General features: G+C 35.1%; 1 protein-coding gene across 3 annotated transcripts in view; it reads right to left on the reverse strand.

Annotated features, from left to right (window-relative positions):
* UNC79 (unc-79 homolog, NALCN channel complex subunit) overlaps positions 1-18351 on the reverse strand; it is a 202856-nt gene that overhangs the window by 168703 nt on the left and 15802 nt on the right. The window lies entirely within an intron of this gene.

Here is an 18351-nt window from a genome sequence, read left to right on the forward strand (position 1 = left end):
AGTTATCAAACTGTGCTTAAAATGGGTTATTTTATTGCACGAAAATTATATCTCAAAAAAATTGATTTTTTTAAAAAATGAAGGACCAACCAAATGTATACTTCAAAGGAAATGAAATAGTATACTGAAACCTGAGAGAAAACATTTGTCTGAAAATTATCTAGTCAATGAATCAAAAGATTTTAGGAAAGTGTGTGGCATCTGCAACATGAAGCAAGAACATAAGACCTCTATAAAAACAGGAGTAGACAGTCACAGAAATTCAGGGTGACATAGGACACTAACAGAATGAGATAAAAATAGAGTTAGATAAAAGACATGATAAATGTAATTAAACTAAAAATGAGATAGCAAAATTAGAGACCCTCATTCAGTGCAATAAATAGAGCTGATTTGGGGGAAAAATCAAGTAAGTTATAGAGTAAACCAACCTGAAAAGCTAAGAATATAGAGGAAAAGATAAATGTATGGAAAATAGTGGCTATTAACAGCTACACAGCACAGAAAATGAAAACATGACCTATGAATTACAGGTGTCCCTGAGGAATAAACCAAGACAATTTGAAGAAAGCAATAATTTAAAATTTCATTAATGGGAAATTTCCTGAAAAAAGGACCTGAATTTGCAGATTGAAAGTGTTCTTCACATTATAGAAATTAATGAAAAGATACTTATATAGAAATATTTAAGAAAAGTTTTTTTTTTTTTAATAAATAGATAAGGCTCCAAGAATTAAGAACAACAAAGGTTAACTCCTGTAACAGATAAAAATCACTGGTCTAAGATTTGTCTTCTACAACTCTGAAATGCCAGAAAACTATGAAGCAATTTTTACACATTTTTCACAGTGAGGCAGAGGCTTCTTTCATGTGTGAAGAAATAGAAAGACATTCTTAAATATGCCTGACCTCGAAAAATATATATGACCTACATTCCACCATTGAAAATATTACATAAAAAAAAAAGTCTGGGTTCCATTTCTGCAGAAACAATAGACAAATAAATTCAAGTCAGTTCTCCTAATGAGAACAATTAGAAAACCAGACAAGATTAAATGCAAAAGCAAATAAACAAACAAAAACCCAGAGAATTGTATGGGAGAATTATGGGGCCATGATCCAAAAGAAAATGGGATTGCCAAAAGCTAGGCCTGGCATTTGAGGCCACTCTTTCTCCTTTGCCTATTTCTCTTTCTGTCAATTCCACAAGATGAGCAGATTTCAACAGACTCTCCGAAATAGGGGAACTAAATTTGGAATTGGGTGACTACCAAGGAATGGGAAACCTAAAAATCTCCCTGTGCTGTGGGTAGAGGTCCCAAAAGGTCACACCCTAGGAGTAAAGAGGAACCAGAAATAGACCAACCCTCACAGGGACTGAAAACCAGCTTCAAATCATCTCAAGAATTGACCACAGATTTTTTTTCTGAGCTGCATTAAAGTGACCTGGGTTACCAATGTCTACAGCCTCCTGCCAGAAGCAAACACACAAATACTCTCTGAAGAAACATAACTTAATCCTAAACCTTAAATTAACTCTATAGTTTTTCTATCTAATATCTTGCACACAATTATTTTAAAAAATACAAATAAGAAGACAAGAAAAAAAAAAAAAAGAAATGACAATAGAATCAGAATCTCCAGAGATCCGGAATATAGAGTTATCAGGAAAAGACCTTAAAATAACTATGCTTAATATATTCTATAAAGTAAGAGACAGTTAGAGAATATAATCAGATATTGGAATTTTTAAAGAACCAAATGGAAATCTAGAACTTAAAAATACAATTAACAAAATTAAGAATACATTTGGGAAGTTAACAGTTAATGATGAGGAAGAAAAATCAGACAAAAAGATTCAGAATGAAGCATAGAAAGACGAAATGAGAGAGGAGAATATAAAAAAAATATTCATAGAAGACATGGGAGAAAAGATGTAACATATGTGTCATTGGAATTCCAGAAAGAAGGATGAGAATACGGTAAAAGCCATTGTTGAAGAAATAAGAGAACTTCCAGTTACAGCCATGATGTTTTAAGAATGTATTGGACTTATCCTTCAACTGGACAAAATGTATAAAGCAACTCGTTTCCAACACTGGGCACAGATTTTAACACAAGGTTGCAATCCTCTGAAAAGAGAGGAGCACACAAATTAAGTTCTACATTCACCTTGGTTTTCTGCCTGGGAACACTTGCAAACTGCAGCAAAGAGAAGTGAAGCCCAATTAGTAATTAGCATTTTCACTGCGTAGAGGAAACATCAGAGTGAAGAAGTGCTAATGCAACTGGAATTTGTGAGTAAAGTGAGAACAGCAGGGAGTGCCAGAGAAGAGGTCCCAAAAATCTGTGTAAGGATGCTCCTCAGGTCCTTGGCCTAATCCTAAACTGCATGGTCTCACAGCAAAACTTTACAAGGACTAGCAGAGAACACATACTTAATGGTTGAAAGCTGAACAGAGATTTTATAGGTCACATTGTGCTAGACATGCACTGTATTTCCAATGTAGCCAAAGTGAGGAACTTTGCTGAACACACCAGATATTCAGGAGACCACAGATAGGTCACTACTAAAAAACTAAAGGTCAATATCCCTGATGAATATAGATACAAAAATTCTCAATAAAATACTAGCAAATGAATTCAGCAGCACATGAAAAGGATCATTCACGATGGTCAAGCGAGATTTATCTGTAGAATGCAAAAATAGTCCAACATACACAAATCAATAAATATGATACATTACATTATTAGAATGAAAGAAAAGAATCATATGATTACTTCAACAAATGCAGGAAAAGCATATGACAAAACTCAAAATTCATAATAAAAACTCTTAACAAATTAAGCATAGAAGGAAAATATCTCAACATAATAAAGGCCATATATAACAAGCCCATGGCTAACATCATACTCAATGGTGGAAGGTTGAAAGCTTTTCCTCTAAGATCAGGAACAAGACAAATTACCCACTCTCAACACTCTTATTCAACATAGTACTGAAAGTCCCAGCTAGAGCAATCAGGCAAGAAAAAGAAATAAAAGGTATGAGAATTGTAAAGGAAGACATAAACCTGTCTCTATTTGCAGATGACATTATTTTATATATATAAAATCCTAAAGACCCAACAAGAAAACTGTTAGATCAATGAATTCAGTAAAGGTGCAGGATACAAAATTAAGATACAAAAATCAGTAGCGGGCTTCCCTGGTGGCGCAGTGGTTGAGAATCTGCCTGCCAATGCAGGGCACACGGGTTCGAGCCCCGGTCTGGGAAGATCCCACATGCCGCGGAGCAACTGGGCCCGTGAGCCACAATCGCTGAGCCTGCGTGTCTGGAGCCTGTGCTCCGCAACAAGAGAGGCCGCGATAGTGAGAGGCCTGCGCACCGCGATGAAGAGTGGCCCCCGCTTGCCACAACTAGAGAAAGCCCTCGCACAGAAACGAAGACCCAACACAGCCATAAATAAATAAATAAATAAATTTTTTTAAAAATTAAAAAAAAAAAAATCAGTAGCATTTCTATATACTAACAATGCATTTTATGAAAGAGAGATAAAGAAATCAATTTCATTTACAATAGCATCAAAAACTATAAAATACTTAGAATAAACTTAACCAAGAAGGTGAAAGATCTCTAGTGTGAAAACTACAAGACGTTGATGAAAGAAATCAAAGACACAAATAAATGGAAAGGCGTCCCATGTTAATGAACTGGAAGAATTAATATTGTTAAAATTTCAATACTACCAAAAGTCATCTATAGATTCAATACAATTCTATCAATATTATAATGGCATATTTTATGGATGTAAAAAACACTCCTAAAATTTATATGGAGCCACAAAAGACCTCAAACAGCCAAAGAAATTCTGTAAAAGAACAAAGCAGGAGGCATCACATTCCCTGATTTCAGGTTATACTATAAAGCTATAGTAATCAAAACAGTATGGTACCAGCATAGAACAGACATACGACCAATAGAATAGAACTGAGAGCCCAGAAATAAACCCAAGCATATATGGTCAATTAATATTTGACAAAGGGAGCCAAGAGTACTCAAATGGAGAAAAGACAGTTTCTTCAATAAGTAGTGCTAGGATAAGTGGATAGTCACATGTAAAAGAATGAAACTGGATCCCTATCTTACACTACTCACAAAAATTAACTTGAAATGGATTAAAGACTTAACTGTAAGACCTGGAACCATGAAAATCCTAGAAGAAAACACAGGAATAAAATTCGTTGACATGGGTTTGGTAATCATTTTTTGGATATGACACCTAAAGCATAAGCAACAAAATCAAAAATAAACAAGTGGGACTACACCAAACTAAAAAGCTTCTGCACAGCAAAAGAAACCTTCAACAAAGTGAAAAACAACCTATGGAATGAGAATAAACATTTGTAAACCATATATCCAATAAGGGGTTAATATCCAAAATATATAAAGAACTCAATAGCAAAAAAGAAGAGGAAAACAATTTAAAAATGGGCAAAAGACCTAAATAGATATTTTTCCAAAGAAGATATACAAAAGCTCAACAGGTACATGAAAAGGTGCCCAACATCACTAGTCATTAGGGAAATGCAAATTAAAACCACAAGGGGACTTGAGGACATGGTGGGGGAGGGGGAAGCTGGGGCGAAGTGAGAGTAGCATCAACATATATACACTACCGAATGTAAAATGGTTAGCTAGTGGGAAGCAGCAGCATAGCACAGGGAGATCAGCTCCGTGCTTTGTGATGACTTAGAGAGGTGGGATAGGGAGGGTGGGAGGGAGGTTCAAGAGGGAGGGGACATGGGGATATATGTATGCATATGGCTGACTCACTATATGTATGCATATGGCTGATTCACTTTGTTGTACAACAGAAACTAACACAGTATTGTGAAGCAATTATACTCCAATAAAGATCTATTAAAAAAAAAAAACCACAATGAGATACTACCTCACACCTGTTAGAATGACCAGCATCAAAAAGACAAGAGATAACAAATGCTGACATGGATGTAATGAAAAGGGAACCCCCGTGCACTACTGTAAATTAGTGCAGCCACTATGGAAAACAGTAAAAGGAACACTCAAAAAATTAAAAATAGAACTACCATTTCCACTTCTGGAAATATATCCAAAGGAGACAAAAATACTAACTTGAAAAGATATCTGCACCCCCATGTTCACAGCAGCATTATGACAATAGCCACGACATGGAAGCAACCTAAGTGTCCATCAATGGATAAACAGATAAAGAAGTTGTGAGTACAAATTTCCAGTTATAAGATAAATAAGTACTAAGGGTGTAAGGTACAACATGATGATTATAGTTAACACTGCTGTATGATATATAAGAAAGTTGTTAAGAGAGTAAATCCTGATTTCTCATCACAAGGAGGAAAAATTGTTTTCCTTTCTTTCTTTTCTTTGTGTTGATATATGAGATGATGGATGCTAGTTAAACTTACTGCAATAATAGTTTCACAATATATACAAATCAAACAATCATGCTGTACACCTTAAACTTATACAGTGACATGTTAATTGTTTCTCAATAAAACTGGAAAAAAAGAAAATTTCAATCAAATAGAAAAAAAAAGAGAACAGTTTTCAAAAGAAAAAAAAGAAGGCAGTTTAACCTTCAAAAGGGCAACAACTTGGCATGAAAATAGAAATCAACCACAGAAAGGGAAATAAGAAAAAATGATCACATGGAGACTAAACAACCTGCTACTAAAAAACCGATGGGTCAACAATGGAATCAAAGAGGAGGTTTTAAAAATACCTTGAGAAAAACAACAATGAAAACACAACCATACAAAATCTATGGGATGCAACAAAAGAAAAAAAAGATATATATATATATATATATATATATATATATATATATATATACACATATATATACATATATATATATTTATATGTATAACTGAATCATTTTATTGTACAGCAGAAATTAACACAACATTGTAAATCAACTATACTTCAATAAAATTTTTAAAATTAAAAAAAAATCTATGGGATGCAGCAAAAGCAGTCCTAAGAAGGAAGTTTATAGCATTACGGGCCTTCCTCAAAAACAAGAAAAATCCCAAATAAACAACTTAACCCACCACCTAAAAGAATTAGAAAAAGAAGAAAAAACAAAACCTAACATCAGCAGAAGGAAGGAAATAATAAAGATCAGAGAGAAAATAATAAAGATCAGAGAGGAAATAAATAAAATAGAGATTTTAAAAAAAAAATAGAAAAAAATCAATAAAACCAAGAGGTAGTTTTTTGAAAGTATAAACAAAATCAACAAACCTCTGGCCAGGCTTACCAAGAAGAAAAGAGAGATGACCCAAATAAACAAAATAAGAAAAGAAAGAGGAGAAATAACAACCAATACCACAGAAATACAAAATAAGAAATCATAAGAAAATACTATGAACAGTTATATGCCAATAAAATAGAAAACCTAGAAGAAACGGACAAGTTTGTAGAAACATACAGCCTGCTAAAACTGAATCAAGAAGAAACAGATAATTTGAAAAGACCAATCACAAGAAGTAAAATAGAATCTGTAATTTTTTTAAAAAATCCCTGCAAACAAAAGTCCAGGACCAGATGGCTTCATTGGGGAATTCTATCAAACATACAAAGGAGAACTTATACTTATCCTTCTCAAACTCTCCCAAAAGAATGAAGACGAGGGAACACTCCCAAAGTCACTCTATGAATCCACCATCACTCTGATACCAAAACAAGACAAAGACACTACCAAAAAAGAAAATTACAGGTCAATATCTTTGATGAATAAAGATACAAAAATCCTCAACAAAATATTTGCAAACTGAATCCGAGAACATATAAAAAGGATCATACAACATGATCAAGTTGGATTCATCCCAGGGTCTCAAGGATGATTCAATATATGCAAATCAATCAGTGTGATACACCACATCAACAAAAGACAAAAACCACATGATCATCTCAATAGATGCAGAAAATGCATTGGATAAAACTCAACTTCCACTCATGATAAAAACTCTCCCCAAAGTGAGTATAGAGGGAACATATCTCAACATAATAAAAACCATTTATGACAAATCCACAGCCAACATAATACTCAGTGGTGAAAAGCTATAAGACTTCTTACCAAATTCTGGAACGAGACAAGGATGCCCACTCTCACCACTCTATTCAACATAGTATTGGAAGTCCTAGCCATAGCAATCAAACAAGAAAAAGAAATAAAAGGTATCCAAATCAGAAGGGAAGAGGTAAAATTGTCATTATATGCAGACAACATGATACTCTAAATAGAAAACCCTAAAGATTCAACACAAAAACTATTAGAACTGATAAATGAATTCAGCAAGGTAGCAGGATACAAGATTAACATACAGAAATCTGTTGCATTTCTTTACATTAGCAATGAAATATCAGAAAGAGAAAGTTTTTTTAAAAACCCATTTAAATCTCACCCCAAAAAAAAACACCTAGGAATAAATCTAACCAAGCAGGTGTAAGACTTATACACTGAGAACTGTAAAACATTGATAAAGAAAATTGAAGATGATTCAAGGAAATGGAAAGATCTCCCATGCTCCTGGATTGGAAGAATGAATATAGTTAAAATGGCCATACTACCCAAAGCAATTTACAGATTTAATGTGAACCCTATCAAATTACCCATGACATTTTTCACAGAACTAGAAGAAATAATCCTAAAATTTATATGGAACCACAAAAGACCCAGAATTGCCAAAGCAATCCTGAGGAAAAATAAAAAAGCTGGAGGCATAACCCTTCCAGACTTCAGACAATACTACAAAGCTACAGTGATCAAAACAGCATTGTGTTGGTACAAATGTTGGCACAAAAACAGACATATAGGTCACTGGAACAGAGAATAGAGAGGCCAGAAATAAACCCAAACACCTACGGTCAATTAATCTTCCACACAGGAGGCAATGGAGAAAAGACAGTCTCTTCAGCAAGTGGTGCTGGGAAGGCTGAACAGCCACATGTAAATCAGTGAAGTTAGAACACTCCCTCATACCGTACAAAAAAATAAACTCAAAATGGCTTAAAGACTTAAATATAAGACATGACACCATAAAACTCCTGGAAGAGAAGATAGGCAAAACATTCTCTGACATAAATCGTAGCAATATTTTCTTAAATCAATCTTCCAAGGCAAAAGAAAGAAAAGAAAACATAAGCAAATGGGACCTAATCAAACTTATAAGCTTTTGCACAACGAAAGAAACCATAAATAGAATGAAAAGAGAATCTACAGAATGGGAGAAATTATTTGCAAATGAAGCGACCGACAAGGGCTTAATTTCCAAAATACACAAACAGCTCATACAGCTCAATAAAAAAAAACAACCCAATCAAAAAATGGGCAGAAGACCTAAATAGACATTTCTCCAAAGAAGACATACAGATGGCCAACAGGCACATGAAAAGGTGCTCAACATCGCTAAAATTAGAGAAATGCAAATCAAAACTACAATGAGGTATCACCTCACACCAGTCAGAATGGCCATCACTGAAAAGTCTACAGATAAAAAATGCTGAAGAGGGTGTGGCGAAAAGGGAACCCTCCTACACTGTTGGTGGGAATGTAAATTAGTACAGCCACTATGGAAAACAGTATGGAGGTTCCTTAAAAAACTAAAAATAGAGTTACCGTATGATCCAGCAATCCTACTCCTGGGCATATATCCAGAAAAAACAAAAACCCTAATTTGGAAAGATAAATGCACCAAAATGTTCATAGAAGCACTACTTATAATAGCGAAGACATGGAAGCAATCTAAGTGTCCATCAACAGATGAATGGATAAAGATGTGGTATATATATACAATGGAATATTAGTCATAAAAAAGAATGAAATATTACCATTTGCAGCAACATGGATGGACCTAGAGATTATCATACTAAGTGAAGTAAGTCAGACAGAGAAAGACAAATATTATATGCTATCACTTACACATGGAATCTAAAAAACAGCATAAATGAACATATTTACAAAACAGAAACAGACTCACAGACATAGAAAACAAACTTTTGGTTACCAAAGGGGAAAGGTGGGGAAGGGATAAATTAGGAGGATGGGATGAACAGATACACATTACTATATACAAAATAGATAAACAACAAGGATTTACTGTATAGCACAGGGGACTACATTAATTATCTTGTAATAACCTATAATGGAAAAGAATCCGAAAAAGAATATATATATATGTATGCATATACATATATATATATGAAACTGAACCATTTTGCTGTACACCTGAAACTAACACAGTATTGTAAATCAACTATACTTCAATTTAAAAAAGTGCAAAAACTGACAGCTCAACAGAAACAATGAAAACAAAAAGATCATTAAATACCTCCAAAGTACTGAAAGAAAATGCCAATCTAGAGTTCTATACACTGAGAAAATATCTTTAAGAAATCAAGCCAAAACAAAGACATTTTCAGACAAACACTAACTGAGAAAATGCATCCCCAGTAGAAAGGCACTAAAGGAAACATAGAAGGATATTATTAAGGAAAAAAAATTAAATCCTAGATGGGAGCTTACAGATATAAAAAGTGAAAAGAGCAAGAAAAAATCTAACGAATACTGACTGCAAAGAACAATAATAATTATGTTTTGTGTAATTATTAAAAATAGAAAGAGCATAACAGCATATCATGAAGGTCAGGAGTGCGTAAAAGAAGTTAAAATCTTCTGCCATTTTACAGAAAAAGGTAAAAGTACTATTTTATACTGGACACTGACAAGTCAAAAATGCATCCCCCCCCTTATCTATGGGGGATACGTTCCAAGACCCCCAGCAGATGCCTGAAGTCATGGATACTACTGAACCCTGTGTATAATATGATTTTCCTATACATATATATCTGTGATCAAGTTTAATTTATAAATTAGGCACAGGGCTACCCTCGTGGTGCAGCGGTTGAGAATCCGCTTGCCGATGCAGGGGACACAGGTTCGATCCCTGGTCCGGGAAGATCCCACATGCCATGGAGCAACTAAGCCCATGCGCCACAACTACTGAGGCTCTGCTCTAGATCCCGTGAGCCACAACTACTGAGCCCGTGTGCTGCACACCTAGAGCCCATGCACCACAAGAGAAGCCACTGCAATGAGAAGCCTGCACACCGCAACGAAGAGTAGCCCCTGCTCGCCGCAACTAGGAAAGCCGGCATGCAGCAACGAAGACCCAAAGCAGCCAAAAATAAATAAATAAATAAAATAAATTTGTTAAAAAAAAATTGGGCACAATAAAAGATTAACAATAATAACTAATAATGAAGTAGAACAATTATAACAATATACTGTAATAAAAGTTATGTGAATGTGGTCTCTCCCTCTCAAAATATCTTATTGCACTGTACTCACCCTTCTTAAGATAATGTGAGATTAAAATGCCTACATGATGAGATGAATTGAGATGAATGACGTAGGAATTGTGTTGTAGTGTTAGACTACTGTTGACCTTCTGACAAGACATCAGAAGATGGATCTTCCGCTTGGGGTGATCCTGGATCATCAAGCCATGATGATGCTGATGACTGGATGTCAGGAGAATATGACGTCTATGGTTGGGAGCCCCAGGCGGGACACTGCAGGAGGGTGTGAGATTTCACCATACCATTCAACACAGCACACGATTTTAAACTTATGAATTATTTCTGAAATTTTCCATTTAATATTTTCGGACTGCAGTTGACCGTGGGTAGCCAAAACCATGGAAAGCAAAACCATGGATAAGGGGGGACTACTGTAATCTCTAGGGTAATGTTTAAAATTAATGTTTAAAATGAATAACTCACCAGGACAAAGATGAGATATTTAAATATACTCAATTAGTGCAAAATAGGCAAAAAGAGAGAAAAAAGAGAACACAAAAGGCAGGAGAAATAGAAAATGGTGGATTTAAAATCAAATATCCTAGTAATTACATTGCATATGTATGGACTGTTTCAATTAAAAGACAAAGATCATGAAAACTGAGTTTAAAAAACAGAACTTACAAGACCCACATGAAATAAATATACAAATCTTAAAAAGCTGAAAACAAAAGGGTGGGAAAATTTATACTACACACACACTCATGAAAGCTGATGTAGCTATATTAGAATAAAACAAAGTAGATTTTAATATTAAAAAAAGCATTATTAGAAATAAAGGCATGTATTTCATAATGGTAAAAGTTTCAATTCACCAGGAAGATAGTGTATTCTAAATTTGTCCACACCTAATAAAACAGTCTCCAAATTTATACAGCAAATACTGACAGAACTACAAGGAGAAATACACAAATCCACAATCATCAGTGGGAGAGTTTAACATTCTACTCTTAGTAACTGATGGAAGAAATATACAAAAATGCAATAAGAATATAGAATATTTGAACTACAGAATTAACAAATTTTATTTAATTGATATATTTATATAGACCACAGTATCAAACAACTGCCAAATACAAGTTCTTTTTAAGTACACAGGCATGTTTACAAAAATGACCATAAGCTCAGCCCTAAAGAAAGTGTTAAAATTGTCAGAGGAATGAAATAATACAAAGTACGCTGTCTGACTATAGAGGAATCAAGCTATAAATCAATATAAAACTTCACTATGAAAATCCCCATATGATTAGAAATTAATCATCATCCTTCTAAATGACCCATGGGTCAAAGAGGAAACCATGAAGGAACTTAGAACTCAGCATAGCACAGGAGGTTTTAGCCCATACAACAAGGCAAGAGACATAAAAGCCTTAAGGACTGAAAAGGAGACATTAAACTGTTATCATTCAACAATAATATAATTGCACACATGAAAAATTTTTAAAAAACAAAACTACAGGTTCATTATTAGAATTAAAAAGTGATTTATCAAGGTTGCTGGATATAAGATCAATATACTAGAATTAATTGCATGTCTACATACTAGCAAAAAGAGTTAGAAAATGTAATTTCTAAAAGATATATCATTGACAATAACATCAAAATAAATAAATAAATACCTAACAACACACTACATGAGACATAGGCAAGACATCTACACAGAAAACTACAAAACAGCATTGAGGGAAACTAAAGAAAGCCTAAATAAATAAAGAGAGATACTATGTACATGGACTAGAAGATTCAATATTACAAAGATGTCAGTTCCCCAAAGTGATCTATAGATTCAAGGCAATTATCAATCAAATCCTAGTTGTTTAGGTATATGTTTGTGTGTGTTTAACTTGACAAACTCTTCAACTTAGCAAATAGCTAGGAATACCCTTGAAGGAGGAAGAGAAGAAGAAAGAACAGGAAGAAGAGAAATCAGGGGAGACAAGCAAGAGATCAACAATTACAACAAGGTAGAAAGACTTGCACTGAAGGATATAAAATTTTATTATTAATGTACGTTAATTCAGACAGTGTAGCATTGTGAAAAGGAAAAATACACGAATAGAACTAAATAAAGAATCCACAGACAGAGCCATCCTCAAATAGACACCTGATTTATGACAAAAATGGTACAACAGAGCAGTAATAAAAGGACAATAGTTTCAATAAGTGATGTTGAGTCGACTGGCTATCCATAAGAGGACAAAAAAAATTGTCCCTTACCTCACACCATACAGGAAAATTAGTCCCAGATATATCTAAAGGTAAAACGTAAAAAACAAATATTCTATAAGATAATGAAGAATATTGTCATAATTTTGGAGTAGGGAAAGATTTTCCTAGGATATAAAAAGCACTTTATATAATGAAAAAGATTGCTAATTTGATTACATTAAAAATAAGGAGCTCAGTTAATCAAAAGTCATCATTAAGAGAGAGAAAAAATAAGAAAAGATATTTGTAACATATATAACTGACAAAGATTATATAAAGAGGATATCCAAATGGCCAATAAATATATGAAAAAGTGTTCAACTTCATTAGTAATCAGGGAAACACAAACTATAAGCACAATAAGATACTTCTACAAATCCTCGAAAATGACTACAATTTTGAAAACAAATAAAATTAAGTATTGCTTAAAATGTGAAATATAGACAAAAAGAACTCTCATACACTACTAACGGTAGTACAAACTAGTACAACCATTACTGGTTTTGGAAAACTGTTTGCCATTATCCATTAAAACTGGATAGGGCTTCCCTGGTGGCGCAGTGGTTGAGAATCTGCCTGCTAATGCAGGGGACGCGGGTTCGAGCCCTGGTCTGGGAAGATCCCACATGCCGCGGAGCAGCTGGGCCCGTGAGCCACAACTACTGAGCCTGCGCGTCTGGAGCCTGTGCCCCGCAATGGGAGGGGCCGCGATAGCGAAAGGCCCGCGCACCGCGATGAAGAGTGGCCCCCGCTTGCAGCAACTAGAGAAAGCCCTCGCACGAACCGGAGACCCAACACAACCAAAAATAAATAAATAAAAAATATTAAAAAAAAAAAAAAAAAGAATCACTACATTTAAAAAAAAAAAAAAGAAAAACTGGATAGATTCATACCCTCTGATCCAATAATTCTACCCTAGGCGTATATCTAGCAGACATGTGTTCATGTGTGTATCAAAAGATATGTGGAAGGATGTTCATGGCAGCATTATTTGTAAGAGCCAAAAAGTGTGAACAACCCAAATATCCATTAATAGTAAAATGGATACATAAACTGTGGTACATACATTTGGTAAAATATTGAGATAGATATATATATATATATATATATATATATATATATATATATATAGCAATAAAAATGAACCAAGTGCAGTTATGCTCAACCCACAGATAAATCACACACACACAGACACACTGGCACACACACACAAATAATGTGTGATTCCATTTACATAAAATTAAAAACTAGGCAAGAATAATCTCTGATGTTAGAAGTCAGGCTAGCAAAGAAATGGGAACAAACCAACCCTGGAACTGAAGATTAACTGTACTTAAGACAATCAAGATGATGCTGGTCAGACCACCAATGACCAATTTCAAGATGACTGTCAGAGCTGACTGTGCTGTTTCTGCATGTAGCCCCCTCCCTCCGTCTATAAAAGCTCTTGCCCACTGACTGTTGGCAGGGTGGGGTGGGGGGGAGGGAGGGAGTCAGCCTTTGGACAGGAGTCCCCCCCGCCAACCCCCTTGTGTGCCGGCATCCAAAATAAAGCAAACTTTCCTTTCCAAAAAAAAAAAAAGAAGTCAGGCTAGTGGTTACCTGTGGGACAGGAGAAGGTAATCATGGTAGTAAACATGGTGGGAGGTGTTCCACATATACTTAAAATTTGTATTTTTTTACATGTCTATAATGCACCAATAAAATGGTTTAAAACATTTTAAATTATGTGGACATAAATCAATATAATAAAAAGATAAATAAGAAGTCAATGAGGAGGAAGTTAGGACATAAAAGGACTGGTAGGCCTTCTTGTATTTTTAACTTGTATACAACTCAAGAATCCAACTCTACTACTGTAGGGTTAGATATCTGGTAGACTAGACCAAAGTTTAACCTTGTAGTGCTATCTTAAGTCATTCTCAATCTACTTTTGCCACAATCTTGGTCTTGGAAAAGTATATCTTGTGCCACATTTTTGTCCTCTAATTCAGATGGAAACTACACAATAACTCGTGTTCATCTTTGCTAACAAAGGCTCAATTATGTACTATTGGCACACTGTAGCAAGAAAATTGCTAAATAATTTCTTTCTCCCCCACAGCAGAGCTTTATAGAACAATATAATGGCTATTTCATTCCCAAGAAACTTGTAATTTTTGTATCTTTAAGATTTGTAGGGCTTCCCTGGTGGCGCAGTGGTTGAGAATCTGCCTGCCAATGCATGGGACACGGGTTCAAGCCCTGGTCTGGGAAAATCCCACATGCCACGGAGCAACTGGGCCCGTGAGCCACAATTACTGAGCCTGTGCGTCTGGAGCCTGTGCTCTGCAACAAGAGAGGCCGCGATAGTGAGAGGCCCGCGCACCACGATGAAGAGTGGCCCCCGCTTGCCACAACTGGAGAAAGCCCATGCACACAAACAAAGACCCAACACAGCCATAAATAAATAAATAAATAAAATTTTTTTTAAAAAAGAAAAAGTCTTACAAATATATTAAAAAAAAAAATTTTGTATTTAATGACCAAAACAATTGGGGTAGTTTTTGTTGTTGATAAATACTAATAAACTCAAAAGAAGCAAACATTGTAGATTACCAAATCCTCACTATTTGATCATCATCGTCATATGAGCTGTAAATATTCCCATGTTATTATGCTTTAAGAGCAATAAATAAATTAAATACATATATGTATAGTTAAAATTATGGTGAATTACTAACAATTATTAAATCTAGGTGGCCATATGTGTGTTCATAGTGTTACTCTTTAAACTTTTCTGTATTTGAAAAATGTCATAGTAAGGGGGGGGTAACTTTGTATAATTATATACAATATGACCTCTATTATATTTTAAAACGCTCATCAAAAAAACTGGAGGGAAATATATCAAAATGTTAATAATGGTCATTTCTAGTTAGTATTTTTTCTTTCTTTCATATTTCTATAATTTTTCTAGAAGCAAATTTTCCTTTTATAAAAAATAAAATTTACTTTTTAAAAAGGAAATAAATCACTGGGAAGACATACAGTGTTGTTGGTCCCTAAGAAAGCATTTCATCTTTGAGCTTCCAAGTCCATAAAATTCTATCTCCACATAATTTTTTTATTGAGAATATTTAGGGTTTTAATGCCATCTAAATACCGAAGATACCCTTTAGTGCATATTTCATTGTCGAAAGCATTGCAGAAAATTTCTAGTGCTCCAGCTGAAGTGTAATTACAGAACTGAATTGAACAGAACAATGTGGGTTTTCAATTAAGATGATCTAGGATCAAATTCAAGCTGTGCTCCTTTATTATCTGTGTGAACTTAGTGCTGTTACTTAAACTCTCTGTCCTACGCTTCATCTGTAACATTGCAATAAGAAAACTACCTCTCAAGATTTTTGTGAGAATTAACTGAGAAAAAGGTCTATAAAACCCAATATGGCGCTTGGTCCATAAATTTTGTTCAACTAGAAGGCTAACGTATTAAATGAGATAATAAGCAGCTACAATGACGTCAGACAGACAGCCAGTGCTGGATAAATAATAATACATAGATCAGAATGATTAATTTTTTTCCATGATCTCTTGTTTCCTGCACAAAACACCATGGTCGACTAGCATGGGAGTTCCAAGAGAGCTGTTTCCCAGGGCCTTGGACAGAGGCTGGCAGGTAGCAGACACATAATGACACACTGAAAGGATGGAAGTGTGTGGAGGTATGAGTAAAAGAATGGACTAGAGAATGAATGCCTTTAGACAGAGACATCTTGTTCAGATAAGCCAAGAGAAGATGAGAGCGTCTCTTCTGATCTCAGTAAGCATAGGCTGAGCTATTCTGGGGAGAGAGGTTTGGCTGGGCCTTCCAAGAGGATATGGTCACGGGGGTAAATGGAAGTGGCTGTCAGTTTGCCAGGCTTCTCGGATGCTCTGAACAGGCAAATCTCATCATGTGGTTTCTCCATTTAAAACCTGTGCATGGTTTCACTTTGCTGCTAGGATAAAATCCACACTCTTTCACAGGCCCTGTCAGACTTTCTGCTTCTCTCTGGCTTTTCTCCTCTTGTCCCTCCACTATCTGGCTGCATATGACTTTTTCCAGCTCCTAAATACAATCATGCTATCTTCGGCCTCCAAGTCTGAACCCATGCAGTTCCTTCTGCCTCAAACTCACATTTTAGCCGTTCATGATTCACTCCCCTTATGACTCTATCTATCGTGCGCATATCTTTCAGGCATCAGCTTACATGTCACACACTTGAGAACTTTCCTTGACAACTTAACCCTCCCCAAATTTGCCCATCATCAGGGTGAGTTCAAAGGCCCTTCCTGTGTGTTCCCACAGCTCTCTGTATTTTGCTCTACCTTAGTGCTTATTACACTGTCAGGTAGTTTCCTGGTCTTTCCCCCACAGCTGGAATGTCCGTATCAATGTTTTAGCCTGTTTTTTTTTACCACTGTATCGCCAGTGCTTAGGATAATGTCTGGCTAATAGTAGATGCCCCATAAATATGTGTTGAGGAAATGAATGAGTTTCCATATCTAGACTGCATTAAGCTCCATGAGGTCTAGTTTTGTGTCAGTTCTTCTATCATCAACACAAAGTATAGTGCCTAGCACTATACTTTCTCTTTCCTATAGTACTCTTCAAATATTTATCGAATGAATAAATTTCATTTGATACTAGTTACCCATTCACACATCACATAAACGCTTATTTCAGGGATCTATTGAGAAGGGATTGGTGTCAAATATTTCCGTCATTTCACCTTTTATTTTATTAGTGCTTCCAACTTCTTGCTTTTACACTCAAATTATCCACTCAGCAATGCTTAAACATTCTCCACTAGCAATGATATAAAACATCAATGATACCAATTTCCATTTTTTTTAATTTACCTACTATCTACTTTCATCATTTCAATCAATACTACTGTTACCACTAAGGCCAATATTATTTGTTCTGAGTTTAGAATAAGCCCACCAAGGACCATCAATACCTCTAACACTTGGCTTTAATCGGGAACATAAAACAGACACTTGAATTCTGTTAAATTCCCTCTGAACTACCTCAGATCACCTTTGGAAAGATGAGTGATGCCAAGAAAAAAGTACTTTCTCAGAATATCAGTATACAAGTCCAAAATAACTTGAATAAAAGCTATGCCAAAATATCCATCTCTTCCATTTTCAGAAAAATATGTATACAATTAAGTGGGGGGAAAGGGTAGTCAGGGGCATCAGAAACTCCATTAGCCATAGATTGTTTCTTTGATTTTATAACATATAAACATAAACTACATAAGGGTTAGTTTGTTTGGTTTTGGGTAAATATATGTCTTAACAATAAACTCAATGTTTACTTGTTGGTGATTAATTATACCAGTATTCACCAATGGTTGACTCTTCATGTCTACCTAGGCTTTCAGGGTCATTTAATTTTTATTTAATGCCTGAACTGGTAATGTTGAAAGCACTCCAAGCCTTCTCAACAGAGCAGAATTAGCCACTTGGGATTTTGCTAAATCTGAGCCCATCTGCAGCATTACTAACTGCTCATACCTTTGCAGTGATCAGCATTAGCAATGTTAAGACCAGAGGCCAGGTGTACAGCAAATGGGACTGGAACTTAACATGATTTGCTATGATGTCATAAAAGCTTTTGAAATTAATTTTAATTAATTTATTTTTATACCACCTAGTTTCAGAATCGATTTATGACAATG

This window comes from Eschrichtius robustus, chromosome 1 (assembly GCF_028021215.1).
Source record: "Eschrichtius robustus isolate mEscRob2 chromosome 1, mEscRob2.pri, whole genome shotgun sequence".
Classification (NCBI taxonomy): Eukaryota; Metazoa; Chordata; class Mammalia; order Artiodactyla; family Eschrichtiidae; genus Eschrichtius; species Eschrichtius robustus.